Below are 16124 nucleotides of genomic sequence, written 5' to 3' on the forward strand. Positions count from 1 at the left end.
TAGATTAGTGTTAACAACTTTTTTATTCTACGCTACGTACAACGGGAAAGGGTTTCGATGAAATAATTTACATCAAAAACCCCTTTCCTTGGGTTCCATACATCCTAGACAAAACATCTAATCTGCCCCTCTGCTTTTTTGGCCCCTGCAGGAATTTTTCTTCCCGTTGAAGGAAGGGTAAGGTTCTGGTAACTCTTTACACCCAGCAGTTTCTAGAGTCTGCTAAACACTTAATAAATTGTGGTGGAAAAACCCATTGTGGCAAAGGGGGATACCCCCCCTTTTGCATTTTAAATGAGGTTTTATTAGTTGTCACTTACTAAAATTTTTCTTGGCAGCTTTTCAATTTTCTAAATGGGGGGAAATGGGCCATTGTTACCCCAAGCTTTGGCCCCCATTTGCATTCCCTACTGAAAAGTAAAATTTTTTCTAAGAATGGGAAAACTGACCTTGTTCACTAAATTCAACCATTTCCCATACAAAAATAGAAAACCCAAATAAATTTTTTAAAAAAATTACTACAATCACCAAAGAATTTTTTCCTAAATTTACTTTATTAAACTAATTCGGGGTTTTAAAGCTTTTATTTTATTTATGTTAAAAAGGAATGTAAAATAAAGTTTGTTTCTTTGAAAAAATTGTTCATTAAATTTAAAAAACCTTTGTTTAAGTTGATTCTAATGGTATTCATATAGGAAAAACAATAGTTTGATTTTCTCACCCAGCTCTGTGAAACAAAAGGTGTTTGGAGTCTTTGCTGTAGCGGGCCCCCCTGTGTTTTCTGCATTTTGCCCAAACCCAAGTAATTCACAAATTTTTTTTTTAAACTTTATTAAAAAAATTTATAGAACGTTTCCCTCTCTATTTTAACATTAATGACCAATGTTGTTTTTTTCTAAAATGGTTGATATATTCTCCAAAAGTTTTCCCCCCGTAAAAAAATTTTAAAAATTTTGACGAAATGTCAAAGTTGGTATCTAGTAATTTTCTAATTTTTTATTGTTTCCCTTCACCCCACGTTCAATGTTTTAACCACCATATTTTACTCATCAAACTTTTATTGTCATAGTTTTGTTTGTTAGTCCTTAAAAGGGGCCCCTTAAAAACGTTTTTTGGCTGATTTAAATGTCCTGCACAGCAACGAAGCGTTTTTCAATTATTTAATTTTTTATTGTTTTAAAATTAAACAAAAATCAATTAAACAGTGTAATTTTTTTAAATTAAATTTAAAAATTTTATGTTTTGGGGGGCTGAATTTGGGGTTGATAAAAAAAGTTTCCCGATCTCTCGGTGAGACCCCCCCTCTATCTCTATTGCCCAATTTTTTCGTGTAATATTTTAATTTTTCCTTTATCGGGCACGTCGTTTAGCCATTGTTCCCCAGGAAATTTCAAAGGGGACCCCTGAAAACGCCCCTGTGTGTGCCCTGGACCCTCGCAGCAATGCGGGAAAATTGAGGGATGTGCGGGCTGTCCAAAAAAAAATTTTTTTAACCGGAGAATTATTAGATGATCCCTGCAAGGAAAAAAGCAATAGTTGGTGTAAAAAAAAAAAATTTTGCCCTTTCGGGTAAAGGTGGGTGGGCAAAAGTACAGTAACTGTGAAATTGCTGGGGTTTGGTAAGCTTGTTTTTTTGTTGGTGTATTAGTTTTGATGTATGTGGCCCTTTCCCTTATCTGCATCATGGGTGTGAATGGCGAAAGTTCCAAGAGTAGTTCAGGTTGGAGCCCCTTTTTATCCCCTTGATGCATTGCTGTTATGAGTTAGTTTCCCCTAAGTTTGAGGGGGAGCGTGTATGGGTGGTGCAAAAAGAATGGAAATCAAGGAATTTCTTGTCAGTGGATGGGGTGACCTTGATTTCGATCATTATACACCCCCGGGGTACATTGATGAACACTTAGAAATTGTACCCCTTTTTAAGCAAGAAAGGTTTAAATGGGCTTTTTTTAGTGACAACACCTCAAAAAAGTATCTTTGTGATGTCAGAAAAGAGATCATTTTTTTGTGGGGAAATCAAGACCCCATGTTTGGGCCTTGTTGAAAACATGCCCTCAAACTTCCCAAAAGTCCCCAGACAAATCTAAATATTTCCTGTATTCGGGGGAGGTAGCACTTGCTGCTTCCGGAAAATATCCCTTACTTTTTTCATTCCCCTTGTCCATTTTTTGGCCGTTAGGGGAAAAGGTTGCAGTTCTTAGCAAAGCTCCGCTGAAAAAAATTTCGGGGATATAGATCAATTGTAGAACAAATTATTAAATTTTTGAACTTAAGTGATCGCTTTGGGGGTTTACTTGTAGAACCCTAGGATAATGGGGTTTTTTCGCTACTGAAATTTTAAAAAATAGATTTTTGAAAACCCCCACCCAGAAAGTTAAAAATTTCCTCGCAATAAAAATTTTTGTTTCTTTGGCCCGCCGTTTCGCTCGAAAATTTTCCCACTTTCGCAATGCGGGTGATGAAGCAAGCAGTTTAAGCTTTTGGAGGCCCCAAAAAAAATTTTTTGGTTTTTGCTTGGCCACTTTGAAATTTCAAAAACAAAATATCTGAAGCCCCTTAAAAAAAAGTTATTACAAAATGACTTTTCATCCCCCACAAGAAAACATCCCAGCTTGCAATCTTTCGTAGTTTCAAAAAATTTTTTTTTTCCCTTGCAGAGTAAAGGTAACAATCTGAAAAATGTAGAGTGATAAAAATTTAAATTTTTCGTACAGACATGAAATTTAAGATTGTTTGCCCCCAGGCAAAAATTCTTGGTTTTGCCCACACAGAAGGCTGAAGCAATTTGGCAAAGATCATTTTTAAACCGTTTCAAGAACGATTCAAAGAACTGTTATTTTTTCTTTCATTTTTCAAAAATTTTGGATCTCCCATTTACCCAGAAAATTATGATAAAATGTTTTTAAAATTAGATCGTAAATTTAAAAATTTCCCTTTGGCACCAAAATTTCCTCTGAAATCGAAAATTTCCTGAGATTATCTGCTGGTTGCTAAGGTTTTGGCTGTGGGTTTTTTAAAAGTGATTAGGAGGGGTTTAAAAATTTGGTCAAAAAATGATTTGTAGATTTTGTTTGGTTAAAATAACAGTTTTTACCCTTTTTTGGAGTGTAAAAGACTATTTTATAGCAAATTTTTGCATTTTTTGGGTGTTCATTTTAAGAACTCATTTGTTCGAGATTGCCCAAAAATAAAAAAAAGGGTATTATTTAATTGTATGATTTTAATCCTGCTTCTTCCCGGTTTTTACTAATTAAAAAAGAAATAAAAATTTAACCAATACGTCTAAGATATCAATTAAAGAAGAAGCACAAATTGTGTTTAGCTGACCTAAAAAACATAACTAAAGGGGTTGTTAAACTTGTGTGATGCAGTAGTGAAAAAGGACTCAGGAATGTCCGGAGAAGGGACTCACCCAAAATTTCTAATGACAAAAACTTTCAAAGTTTGGGTTTTTATATCAGGGATTTGTATGAAAAATTTTTGTTTTTGTTTTTTTTTTAAAGATCTATTTTTCCATTCAGCCAAGACAAAATATTATATTATATATTATTATACGGGGGGGGGGGGGGGGGAAAAAAATAACGTTATTTAAAACGTTGGGCCCCTTTTAAATCAGTTTTTGATTGCCTGATTAAAGGACTTACTATAACCCTCATTCGAGGTTTGTTAACTCAAAGAATATCCAGTTCATTTTTTTGAATGAAGGGTTTATTGGGCCCCTTTATTTGATGTTCGAAAAAACGGATCGATCCAAATTTCGGATTTCTCTGTAAATAATTTTCCTGTAAATAAAAAAATCAGCGTATTTAAGCGCCAGATTTCCACTCAAATACTGGCCCGGCATAAAGCTATAGTAGGACCACAAAATCAAATTTACCCTACAAATTGTTTATTTTTATATAGTATAAATTTTTTAAATGTTTTTTACTATTTGTAACAATTTGGGAAATTTTTTTAACTTAAAAATTTTTTTAGGGTTGGCTATTGTGTATTCAATAAAGTAATTTTTCCCCTTTTTTTTTCTGTATCCTTTTTCCCTTTATGCAAGGCAGACAGCATTTTAAAAGTGTGATGAGAAACCGGAGAAACTATTATATCTAGCTTCACCTTTTCCTTTTTGGGGAGTTCCTTTAACTTTGGGCAATTATTTCCCGATAGAAACGATAAAGCTTGTCGAAATTAGTTGTTTGATTATTTATTTTATTCATGCTTATTTTCCCTGATTTTTGAATCAAATAATCAATCATTCAAAAGGGGGCGCGATTTTTCCCCACTATTTAAATATTTTATTTAAATTTTTAGGATACCCCCGGTTACGATTGCGTACAAGCTTTCAAGTTTTAAAGGGAAGAATACCAAAAGAAATGTTCTAAATTATTTGAACTCTTCGGGGCTGGGGGTGAAATAAGCGCCGTTCAGCACCAAGAATTATTAAATTTTTATTTTTACCTTTTCATATGGGTTTGGAGAAAAAATAATTAATATAAATGAAAATAAGCAGTGAATTATTTAGCTCGCCGGTCTAAAAAATCAGGGCGTCCCCCATTACGCCAAAATCAAATTTTAAAACGATTTTTTTGGGGAAAGGGGAAAACATTCCGAAAATTTTCCCCACGATCACACATGTTTAGATATCCGATCAAGTTGGCGGTTTGAAGGGTTTAAAACCTCTTTTCATTATTAAAAAACATGTTCAGAAGTTCGATTTTACCACGTGACGAATATTCCCATTTTGCATGCTCAAATAAGGGGTATTAGCCACGTGACCAATATCCCTTTTTATGCACTGCTCTAAAAATTTTTTGGTCCGTGGTGACTATTTTGGTTAAAATGTCCATTTTTGTGACTTTGTTTACTTTAAGCTGCCCAATTAGTTTTCTTGGGTTAAAAAGTAAGATTAGGACGATCTAAAAATCATAAAAATAATTGGTTAAAAGGGAGGGGCTAAAATAATATGGCAAAATTTTGGGAAAATTTGTCACACTTAGAAACGTACTCTTTCCCACATCCAGAAAAAACGCCATTTTTCAGGGAGCCTGGAGGGGAAATTTTTTTTTTGGGGGAAAAACGGGAGAAAAAAGGAAATTTTTGAGAAGTTACTCCTAAATTTTGAAATATTTTTTGGAATAAAAACAAATTAAATTTAGGAAAATTTTTTAAGAAAAATTTTTCGATTGTAAAAATCAAAGAGGAAAAATCCCGTCGTTTGGGGAAAACAGTGAAATATTCTGAAATTTGGGGAAAGCAGTTTTCTGTTTGAAAATTTCCAAATTTACGTGAGTACTTGATTTTTTTCAATCCCGTTTTTTGCTGCCTACAAATTTCTTAAAGCCAAAGCCGTTAAAAACCCCATTTTTCCAAAAAATTTTGGGGCTGCGCCCCCTAGCCCCCGCCAAGGGGGTCCCCAAAAGGGCCCCCAAAGGGGGTCCCCCCCAAGGGGGCCCGCCCTGGACCCCCCTGGGGGCGTGCCCCCGGGCCCCCGCCCAGCTTGCTCGCTTCGCCGCGCGCAGTGGATTGGCACGTCGACTTCTTCGCTCGCCGACAGCCCCCCCCCCCCCCCCCCCCCCAAACTTGCGAGCGAAGCGAGTGGGCCACAGAATTTAGAAAAAAACGCATCTGGGAGGAAATATAAAACTTTCTGGATGTGGGCATCTATTCTACTACACTAGGTGTTCTCAAAACCCTTTAAACTCATTATTTGATGGTTCTTCTACCGATCATACCCCTAAAACATGTTTTTTAAATGGAAATTATAACAGTCACTTGGTTATTGAGAAATTATGTCAATTCTGTCACATTATTTGGAACTGGGTAAATTGCCAAAATCATTTATATCTGATTTTGGTTTGAAAAGCTGAAAAATCTATGTAAGGACAATACAGTTGATTCAAGGTTAAGGGCAGTTCATGCTAACATTGTCACAAAAATGATACGAAATCGTGAATAGGTTAAATTTCGGGAAAAATAGGCAGAGGGCTGCTATATTTTCTGTATAGATCAATTCTAACTATGTATAATAATAACTGTTGATGTGATCAAAGATCATATTATTTTGACTTTTACATTGATGTGACGGAAATCGGAATTAACATTCCTTGCCCCTATTTTGAAGAACCATATTAGAATTCAATATTCTTTCAAAAATGATTAGCAAATCGAAACTCAAGTTCTGAGTTAATTTTGCTAAGTTACCGAAATGTTATTTATTTCGGTAACAATTTATATTGTTACCTAACAATATAAATTGAATGTGAAAGAATTGGCCCAGGTTTCTATATCTGTAAATTAATCAATTCCAACTATATAGTAAGTACTGTTGATGTGAAAGAAAATATATCACGAATCTAACAGATTATTCCTCTTTTGCCTCATTCAGTTTCGCTTTTCTAAGATACTTTTTCATAAAAATTAAAAGTTGTTGGGAGATTCATATTATTAAACGTTAACTTAAAGAGATTCATATTATTAAACCTTAACTTCTTGTCAGGTAAAGCAGTGTTCGGCTATACCATCTGCATTACAGTGGGTGGAAGTTACTGATATTACTTTAGCTGTAGAGCTAGCTGGTGCAGTCAACTGTGTTAAACATATAAAGTAAGTATTTACTTACTGTTAAACATATAAAGTAAGTATTTACTTACTGTTGGATTTAAGTTATTTTACATTTTAAAACACTCTTTCGAATTTTTATGCCACATCAGACAGCATCAGTTGAACTGAATGATTGGGACTTGGGTTTAAAAATGTTACTGATCAATGAAAGAACTTATCAATAAAATATAAAAATCGTTATATATGGTAATCAAACTTTCCCATTCAACTGGTGCCCAATTAAATAACTTAAATTGCTTTAATTGAGATTGAAATGCCCTGAATTTGATATTTATTGCATATGGTTCCAGGCATGATAACAGCTCATATATAGTGGTGGGCGGAGAATCATCTGACAAACGAGGAATTATCTGGATCATCTGTATCAAATCAGGTTAGTCATCTCACATTTTTCTTGGCATGGTTTTCTTTTAAAAAACTCTGATTTTACTGCTGTAACCACACCTAGGCGTTGCAGCCGAAATGAAAGCTATTAACAGTTAACCAATTAAATATGAATATAATGCTTTCAGTATCGACTCGTTGTTTTGTATCATCTACCTACACAATTATCCCCGGAATTAACTGTAACAGCATAATACGCCATTTCTTCGTGTTTTCCATCAACAATTATTTTCCACACTTGGATAAGACCAAAATCGAAGTCAGCCAATTTAACAAAACTTAATTGGATGTATGTATCATTCATAGCAACTCGTGATAGCTTCAAAAGTTCATAATATTTAGAGCTGATTTCACTCGAGTTACCAGGTACGGTCAGGGGACAGCTTTACAGAGAGTTTGTGCCCTAAAAATGCAAACTTTTAATCATGTATTTGTGCTATACTGTAAATTGCAATGCGATTCTACTCTAAATGCTGAAAGAATTTCTTAAATCATCTCACAAATTGACGGATATATATATATACTGTACTACTAGTAGCCACTATATATCTGACTGTAGGTCGACTGATCCGGGACTGTTTCACGACAACCAGGCCGGTGACGAGCCTCTCTTGCTACTCCTCCCCTTCCCTCCTCTCCTCTCCAGGTCTAGTCCTGGTAATAGGTACTCTGCAGTGTCATCTCTACATCCTTCACATTAATCCTATCACTTCCCCTAACTCCAAACAGGTGAGGCTATCATCCATAAGTTTGGGATTTGGCCAAATAACTATAATGATGAAACGAGTGATTCTCCCATATATTAAAATATTAATAATTAATAATTATTGTACGATGTATCAAGCTTTGAACAAGCACTTACAAACCAATCATTCTCCCAGAAACATCTCCTACCCACTACATTCCTTGAGGACATCTCGGCTGCAACACTGGGCAGCATTACGCATCCCTGTTTTGAAGTGGGCGTTAAATCCAGAGTCAAGGTGGGTCTCGGTAGAGAACGGTTTTGCTAAAATGAGTTGTCATTTTAAACAAGACACCTTTAATTGTTTAAATACCCAGTGGAAGGTAAGCTCGGTAAATGCGGCCTTGGAATTTTTCGATCACTGTGTGTGGGGAGTTGTTACTGACATCGGGTCAAAACTTAGGAACATCAACCTTATTGATGAGGGGACCTATATGGTGTACCTTTCTCACATGATCACCGAAAGTTACTCATGATCATGATCAGGGAGGTAAAACGATCACCATACCGGACTGTTCCATGGATCCTTAAATCCGAAAAGTCGAATTTTATTTCTATTTCACGTGTGTCCTAAACTTTTTGGAAATAAGAGCACTTGAAATTATCCTAGGTTTATCATCCATAGTCATAAAAACAATGAAAATTTACCAAATACTGACCATCCGGCATGACCAATTTCAGCTTGCAAATGGAGTTGAAACTCGCGATTTTAAGTAAGGTTGTAGAAAAAGGAAAGGAAGAAGAGACAGCTTTCTTAGAATTTTCATGTTAAGGCTTTAATTTTTTTATAATTAACGTCGGAAGAGAGGAACGATTAGCGAGAGAATAATGGCGTTATTTTAGCAAAGGTTAACTTCGTCGTTGCATAGCAACAGCACGAGATTGCACGTGCAAGCACAGATTTAGCAACTTGCGTTGCCATTTTGTTCAAGTACGAAGGTCCTTGGGGTAATAGTAGATGAAGACCCAATTTCAAGAATCACATGAGTACTAAAAACTTAAGATGCAAAAGAAGTGGGATTAATCACAAAAATCAAACTAACCGCAAACTACGGTCTAAACGGATTACAGCTACTCTCCGCTTAAGACATGGTCTCACTAAAACTGTTCTACGCAGCACCTATTGGCCTTCAACATGTGTCTCAATCAAAATTTAACAAGCTTCTGGAAATAAAATAATTCTAAAAATATTCTGGATCAGTCCTGAAACCCACAAAGGGAATTAACCGAAACTTTGCTCTCCACCTACACCACTGGATGTGCAACTCGAAAGCCTCTCGGTTAAATTATGTGCAAAATACCACACAGGTGACAATCTTTCAGCTACCCTCTTTTTTATTTTTTTTTTACCAAGTTGATGAAGCAAATTACCAAGCTTTCTTGTCTTAACAATGTCACTGAAAAAAAGTATTCTTTGGGAAGAAACTAAGATCACACGGAAACCAGAATGATAGACCTAACACAGCAACATTTCAAAGGGATCTGGCCTATTACATCAGGCAGACATAACGAGCTACCAAAAATAAGCTCTGGATGACGCATCGAAACAATCTGCAATGCGAACTGCAGTAACAACAAGGAGACCCAAGTACTCGGTGTGATCGCAAAGATCAAATAACGGTGGGCAGCTCCTAGACAAAAACAACTTTTTATTCGGGCAAAACACGAGCTAAAATTCTGGCCAGCCGAATATGGTACTATCATTCACGGCAGCTCACCACCTCTGTTGCGAATATTCCGAAAGTTCATGGGTGGTGGCAGTGGGAGGCCTTTCGTTTCTGTAACAGCTTCATTGTTCTCCGTACACCAGCTCTATTGTGTCTGGAGGTGCAAGACACAAGTTACCTGCAACTGAAAAGAAGAAATGGGTGGGCAGACTCCCACATTCCTATCTAGCTGAAGTGTTAACAAAACGCAGCACACAAAAAGACATTCATTAGGAGACGTCGATTTCTTTGGGGACAAATTGATGCTCTCCAGGATTTTATCCGACTAGAAAAGATCATTAAATAAAGACTCTGCCAAACATCTCAGAGAAATATTACACCATAAGAACAAAAGAGGGGTATCCTGAGGACCCGAAAATCCACACTTTTCTGTACTTTCTGAGGACCAATGTGGCAGGAAACACAGGGTCATGCTGCCGCTGAGCTAAAGCAGTGAGGGGATGGCGCTTCTCTAGATCTACACGTCTGATGCAGACCAAACACTATGGTCCAACGCCACGGGTGTTGGGATGTCTGCCCCGGTGCCTGACCGGGTCAATAAAGGCAGTCAAGCATCATGTTATGTTATGTTGTGCATTTCCAACCAAACAAATGTGGAAACTCCCACGAAAAGACCAAAACCGATCTAAAGAGACACTTAACAACATGGAAAAAATAGACTTCAATTTGTTTATATAATTTAAACAAGCGTATATTTTGCCCACGTTAAGGGGGGCCTTGGTTAATAATTTAATAAATTATTAGCTATTTTAGATTTAATAATAATAATAATAACTTAAGTTTTCACCAATTTTTCTAATAAGTTTAAAAATTGTTTTTTTTTTTTTTTTATTATAAAAAGTATTCAAACATATCCACACAATATTGAATATCACAATGACCTATTTAAAATATAGGTAAAAGAAAATCTCTCAATTTAATGAAAATCACATTGGCCTTGTGGATCCAATATATATTGACATCATTTTTTCTCGCACCTCTGTCTCCCACAATTTTCTTCTAAAGGTGAAGTAACTATGGGAAAATACGCCAAACAGATTGAATGGCCTGGGTGCCAGTGGTGCACGTTAATTGAACAAATTAAACACCTTTTTTAATACTTATATCTTGAATTACTTTTTTTAACATGGTTTATGGTTTTTACCGGCACCGGAAGTTGAAAATGGTTTGTAATTATGTTGTTTGATCAAGTTTTGTATTAATATAATTAGGTGCTGGCGCGTATTGTGTGCCAATTTGTAAGTATCTTAGTAGAGGGGGTTGGGAAAGACGTTGCATGCACTTTTGCACGCGAAGCGCGCGCCGCCGAAGCCGGAAAAAGGGCACAGGGGGGTGAAACCAGGTTTTTCGTTCCAAATGCTGCCATTTGTAGTCAAATGTCGCCAACAGTTGCCCTCATCCAATGAAATCACTGCATTTTGTAAGTCAGTATGCAAAATTGTATTCCCATATATTCATATGCGGAGCTTGGCTTACATATGCAGCACGATTTCATTGGCGGAGAGCAACCTGTTGGCGAAGTTTGGACTACACATGGGCATGGCAGGTTTGATCGGAAAAAAATCCTGGTTTTCTGCTCCCCTGTAGATGGGGCTTATAAATTGAAGAAATCGGACTTTTTCGAGGGACGATATTTTGTGGTCCCTATTATTCTATTTGACCAAATTATGGGGAGTATTGACTGAGATCGCGCGAGCGTGCCACCAAAAAACGTTAAATGCATTCATGTTTTTAAAACCAAATTGCCATTATTGGAGTTTACTTGATTTTTGAACTATTTTTATTTTTAAATATATCTATGATATTTGGGATACGTGGACATGTATCAAAAGGGGGGGGGCAAAGTCTGTATACGTATTGCTTATCCGAGCCCTTGCGCTTGCAGTAGCGCGCGCCCGCTATGTAAAACAAGGCATCCCCGCGCCCGCATCGGCGACGATGAGCACATGGTTAGTTAGTATACTTCACTAACCATGTGCTTTCGCGCACTTCGAGCGCGCTTGTTTCACAGTCAAGAAAAGCACTATCACGAACCCCGATAAGAAGGTTTCGTGCGCGCGTTGCGCCTGTGACTGAAACTCGTCTATGTAGCGCAGGTAGTCTTGGCACTTCTCCCTCCAGTATGTGCAGTAACCACTTTTCAGGTTTCTATAGTGAATAGTGACAGTGTATAGGGGTTAATTAGGTATAAACCTAAAGTCCAGCTGTACTTACCACCTACATTCTCCATAAAAGTATGCAAGCTCACCAGGTCTTGTAGCGGCGGATGCACTACTGGGTCGCGAGGCGCGCATCCCAATAATGGCTTCTGTCGCAACCACAAATGCAGATCGGCGAGATGCGACGGATGACATCGTGAATCAAACACTGGTCCAAATGAGCGGGAATACGGAGGACAAGGTCGGGTGACGTCATTGTCACGTGGACTCATAGGCTCATAATCACATGACCTCAGGACCAATCAAGGATCAATTAGTTTCGGCATGGTCGCCCCTGTCCACCGATCATGAGGTGACGTACGGACACCTCGTTTACGCAATCAATGTCTGAAAGGCTACACACGTCGCATATGAGGACAAAAAGCGCGGGTAATATTGGCAACACGTAGAGTGGTGCAAAATCTTGGGTGGGTTCATGCTAGAGACCTTTTTACGCGTGAGGCGGGCGCGCGCTACTGCAAGCGCCAAGGCTCTGGATAGAGCAAAAAAGTTATACCTTTGTTGGGTTGTAACCACTGCGGTTGCCGTGTTTCATATTTGAGACATGTTGCTTTGCAAATGTCATACCCTTAATTGGCGATTTACCTAACCATGTGGCTTTCGCGCGCTGCGGGCGCGCTTGTTACCGCCGTTGAGGCGGGCGCGCGTCCACTGCAAGCGGCAAGGGCTCTGGGTAGAGAAATTGACGATGTCAATTCATGGCAGGTCGGGCGGCACAGTAGCGTTCTCGCCGATCTGCTGTGAGATGCCTTATTAAGTGCGCGCGAGGCACAGTAACGCATCGCTACAAAGTCATACCGTACTTACTTTACCAAATCATTTGGAGATTTCTGTCGCAAAACTTGAAAATCTGTGTTCACGGCCACAACTCATCAATATTGAATTTGTATACACTTATTTTTTGTTTGTATCCACGTCGTGATCCCCCACTGTCGTTTTGCTATAGTAAATTTACGAGGCCCCTATGAGTTTCAACGATACAGGGGAGGCCGCGCACGTATCCGGTGGTTCATACATACGTTGAAAAAACTTTTATAAAATTTTGTACCAGATCTTTATTTTTTAAGGAAAAAAGGGAGACCCCCAACCCTTGTAGCTGAGACACCTCACTGCGAGTAGACCAAAGTGGCTTCGCTTGTGAAAGATGTATCAACTACCCGCCGTGGCGGTGAATTGGATGTTTTCCCTGTTGATCATTCCGTCCGCAAAAATTTTACTTACTATAAAATTAGCTACATTGAAATTATTTATAAAATGTACATAAACAAACTAAACGACCTCATAGCTCGTCTTTTGAGGTATGAGATTGAAAAATATGTCATTCAGTTGACCATTGTTAATGGTTTGGCCCTGCGCGCGCTTCTTCGTAGCCTTTGCAGCATCCGAGGAGAAAGCGGCGCGCGCTACTTCGAAGAAAATTTAGCGAGTATCATCCGTCAAGTCATCAGTCCAAGGTGTGGCTTTTTGTTTCCTCTGATGCCCTTAAGTGCTATAAGTGGGCTCGTAGCAGATCGAACCTGAATCGTATTCTGATGTATTTTGCTGGCTCTTAGCTTCTTATTGTTAGGCTATCCTTTCAGATATAGTAGACGATCTACAAACAAAGGGCAGAGTGGGCCCATACCTCGGATGTTGTTAAGACTATTGGGAACAAAGGGACTCTTTCTCTGACTGAAGTACTTTTTTTTATAGAGATCTTTCTTTCTTTCTCATGCGCAATGTAAATAATTACAAATATTTATTTTGTTTTAGTTTAGTTGAGGTTTTAAATCATAGTTTAAAATTTGTCATGTTTCATGGCAGAGAGATATCATGTGTATATAGTAGTAAGATGTGTTAGGGTTCATCTCGATTTTGGCGGGTAGCAAGTGCTTTTTAGACTTTTATCCAGTGGCTTAAATGAATTTGAGTCGCAATTAGGATGAGTGCTCGATTTTTATCGAATTTTTTTCCTGCTTTGCGAGCAAAAGATCGTAGGGAAATAAAGTAAATCGGGTTTGGATATATGAGTGCAAAATTCGGTCGTTTGATGTGAGAACACTTTTGTTAAAACTTCAATGAAGCTGAGATATAGCAAAGCTGCACGTTTTTTTATCTGCAAACACACTTTTTTAGAAATTTTACGCGTATCCTCTAAATCACCGAATTTGTCAATTTGAGGTATCCCCATCAAAACAAAGGCAATTAGAACTCCTTAGTTGAAAAAGAGCATCCATTTGGTTATCCTCACTCCCTCTAAATAGCATGTTGGGTTTTGTCCTTACAAACAAGCATTCTTTGATTGCCCTCACACTCAGATAGAATCGTAACTGTCTACATGCTAACAGAAGTCCCCCCGGTGTATGTGGAAATCAAAATCATATCAACCATACTCTAACCTGCAACTCGAGGCTAGTTTCTCTTTGCCACAATTCACTAAGAAATAAAATAGCTGCAAACTTCCTAATCCACTGTTTGCAAAGACGTTTGAAACAGAACCCCAGCTTCTATCCGTTCCTCACACACTTGGAACTATCTACTGGAACAAATAGGACAGGTTGTAGCAAGACCAGTCATCAGTGCGAGATCGTTTGGTCGCCGCTGGACAGGCATTCACAGATGTAAAGGGCGTACTTCACCCTCAAGCCCGGTCCAACAGTGACAAGAGCATCACACAGATGTACCAATCTCACGAGAAAGCAAAAAAAAGTGAGTTACAATGACAGAGTCCTCAATGTTGAAATATGGCTACCTTCAAGCCACTGGTGTTCAGTACTAAGGAGGATTGGCAACTGTTCGGCTTCACCAGGTTCTAAAACATCTCGCTGAAAAGATCAGCCTAAAGAAAGGCCAACGTATTGTGATGTGATGTCATTTGTCGACGCAGACTCGCGTTTTGATCTACTCAGAACTGTAATAATCTCTATCAGGGGGTACAAGAGTAACCAGAACCCTTCCACCCTTCGGCCAATAAAGTGATTTGGACCTTAACCTGATCAAACCACTCTTAAAACCCTAAAAGGTCATGGCGTGCTCTAGTTGGTTGGGTCTAAACTGCTTTTTGTTGTGATTGTGATTAGTGGATTTTTATATTTATTATTACAAAGGGTTTTATTTTTATTTTTTTACTCAGTTTTAATTTGTACCATTTTTACAGAATTTTATATGGCGTCATTGTATATTATGTGTATACTTGTTTGATATTTTTAATATATAGTTAGATTAAAAAAAAAAAAATTTGAGGGGAGGGGTGCCCAAAGGGGAGGGGTCGCCTAGCAACAGGGGAGGGCACATTTTTTGGCTGGGCCCCCAACAGGGCAAACGTTACGGCCACTGTTCCACGTATATGCGAAATAGTAATAATATATGGAATGCGCTGCTGCGCCAGAGAAGTACAAGTGAAGAAAATGCATCAAAATGCATCAAAACAGGTTAACCTCAAAACTTTGGTGCTCAATTTCTCAGGAGTGCAGGGTCAGGTTTTGATGCGGTTTTTTTTTCTACTTATTCCTCTCCTCGGGGATGTTGCCCCGGTTGCCTGTCGGGTCAATAAAGCAGTCAAAGCATCAGGATGTTATGTTGTGCATTCTCAACCACCAAATGTGGGAAAACTCCACGAAAGAACAATAACAGATCTAAAGAGACAACTTAACAACATTGGAAATTAGACTTCTATTTGTTTATATATTTATAAAGCGTATCTTATTGCCACACGTATGGGGCCTGTTAAATATTTATTTAAATTATTAAGCTATTTTAGATTTAATAATAAAATCCTCGCCAGTAGCATTTTCCATGTGTGATAATGAAATAGTATATGTTTCCCCTCTGGCCTTAGTATTGGCTGCTGGACCTACGTTGCAGGAGGACATTTCCGTTCTTTGGCTGTGGCGTAAACGTTTGCATATAGTGCGCCCCTCCCATCTCAAAGTTGAAAGGTAACATTGGACAAATAAGGTGACTTTAATGGATCTGTGTTTAAAATCAAAAAAATCGTGTTTCTAGAGCAATTTTTCCATAAGTTAAGTTTTCAATTGTCCCACCATCTTAAGGTGGTGTGGCGGCCTTTGGTGCACTTATATATGTTTCAGGGAAAATTACAGACCAAATATTAATATTAGGAATATAATCAAAAGCTAGGCGAAGTAAAATGTTTTGGAGGATTTTTATAATCATTTACAGTTCACTGAGTAGGGTTGTTTCATTCCAGGATTTTTGATTCGCTAAAAAGAATAATGCAGCATCTGTTCTGTCTTGAATGTTGTACAGACGGAAACTGGTTTAAAAATCATTAACTAATTTCGACAGTAGCATCTTTTTTGTGATAAACTATATCTAGAATACCAGTTGGTCAAGGTACATTACAATTGAGCTATCGAAGGGAATTCTGTCTAAATTCCCCGCAACGGCTCTTGTCCTACTGATAAATGTTTCAATTGTTAAACTTATTAAGAGGAATGA

The 16124-nt window shown here is 37.9% G+C and overlaps 1 long non-coding RNA gene across 1 annotated transcript; it reads left to right on the plus strand.

Moving 5' to 3' along the window:
* Nucleotides 1-6489: 6489 nt before the first annotated feature.
* LOC134813954 (uncharacterized) lies at nt 6490-7957 on the plus strand. The gene is made up of 4 exons (XR_010160072.1): nt 6490-6591; nt 6900-6982; nt 7553-7722; nt 7875-7957. It is a non-coding gene; the product is annotated as an uncharacterized LOC134813954 (long non-coding RNA).
* The last annotated feature ends 8167 nt before the right edge of the window (nt 7958-16124 follow it).

Source organism: Bolinopsis microptera, chromosome 4 (assembly GCF_026151205.1).
Source record: "Bolinopsis microptera isolate Bmic1 chromosome 4, MBARI_Bmic_1.0, whole genome shotgun sequence".
In the NCBI taxonomy this organism is placed as follows: domain Eukaryota; kingdom Metazoa; phylum Ctenophora; class Tentaculata; order Lobata; family Bolinopsidae; genus Bolinopsis; species Bolinopsis microptera.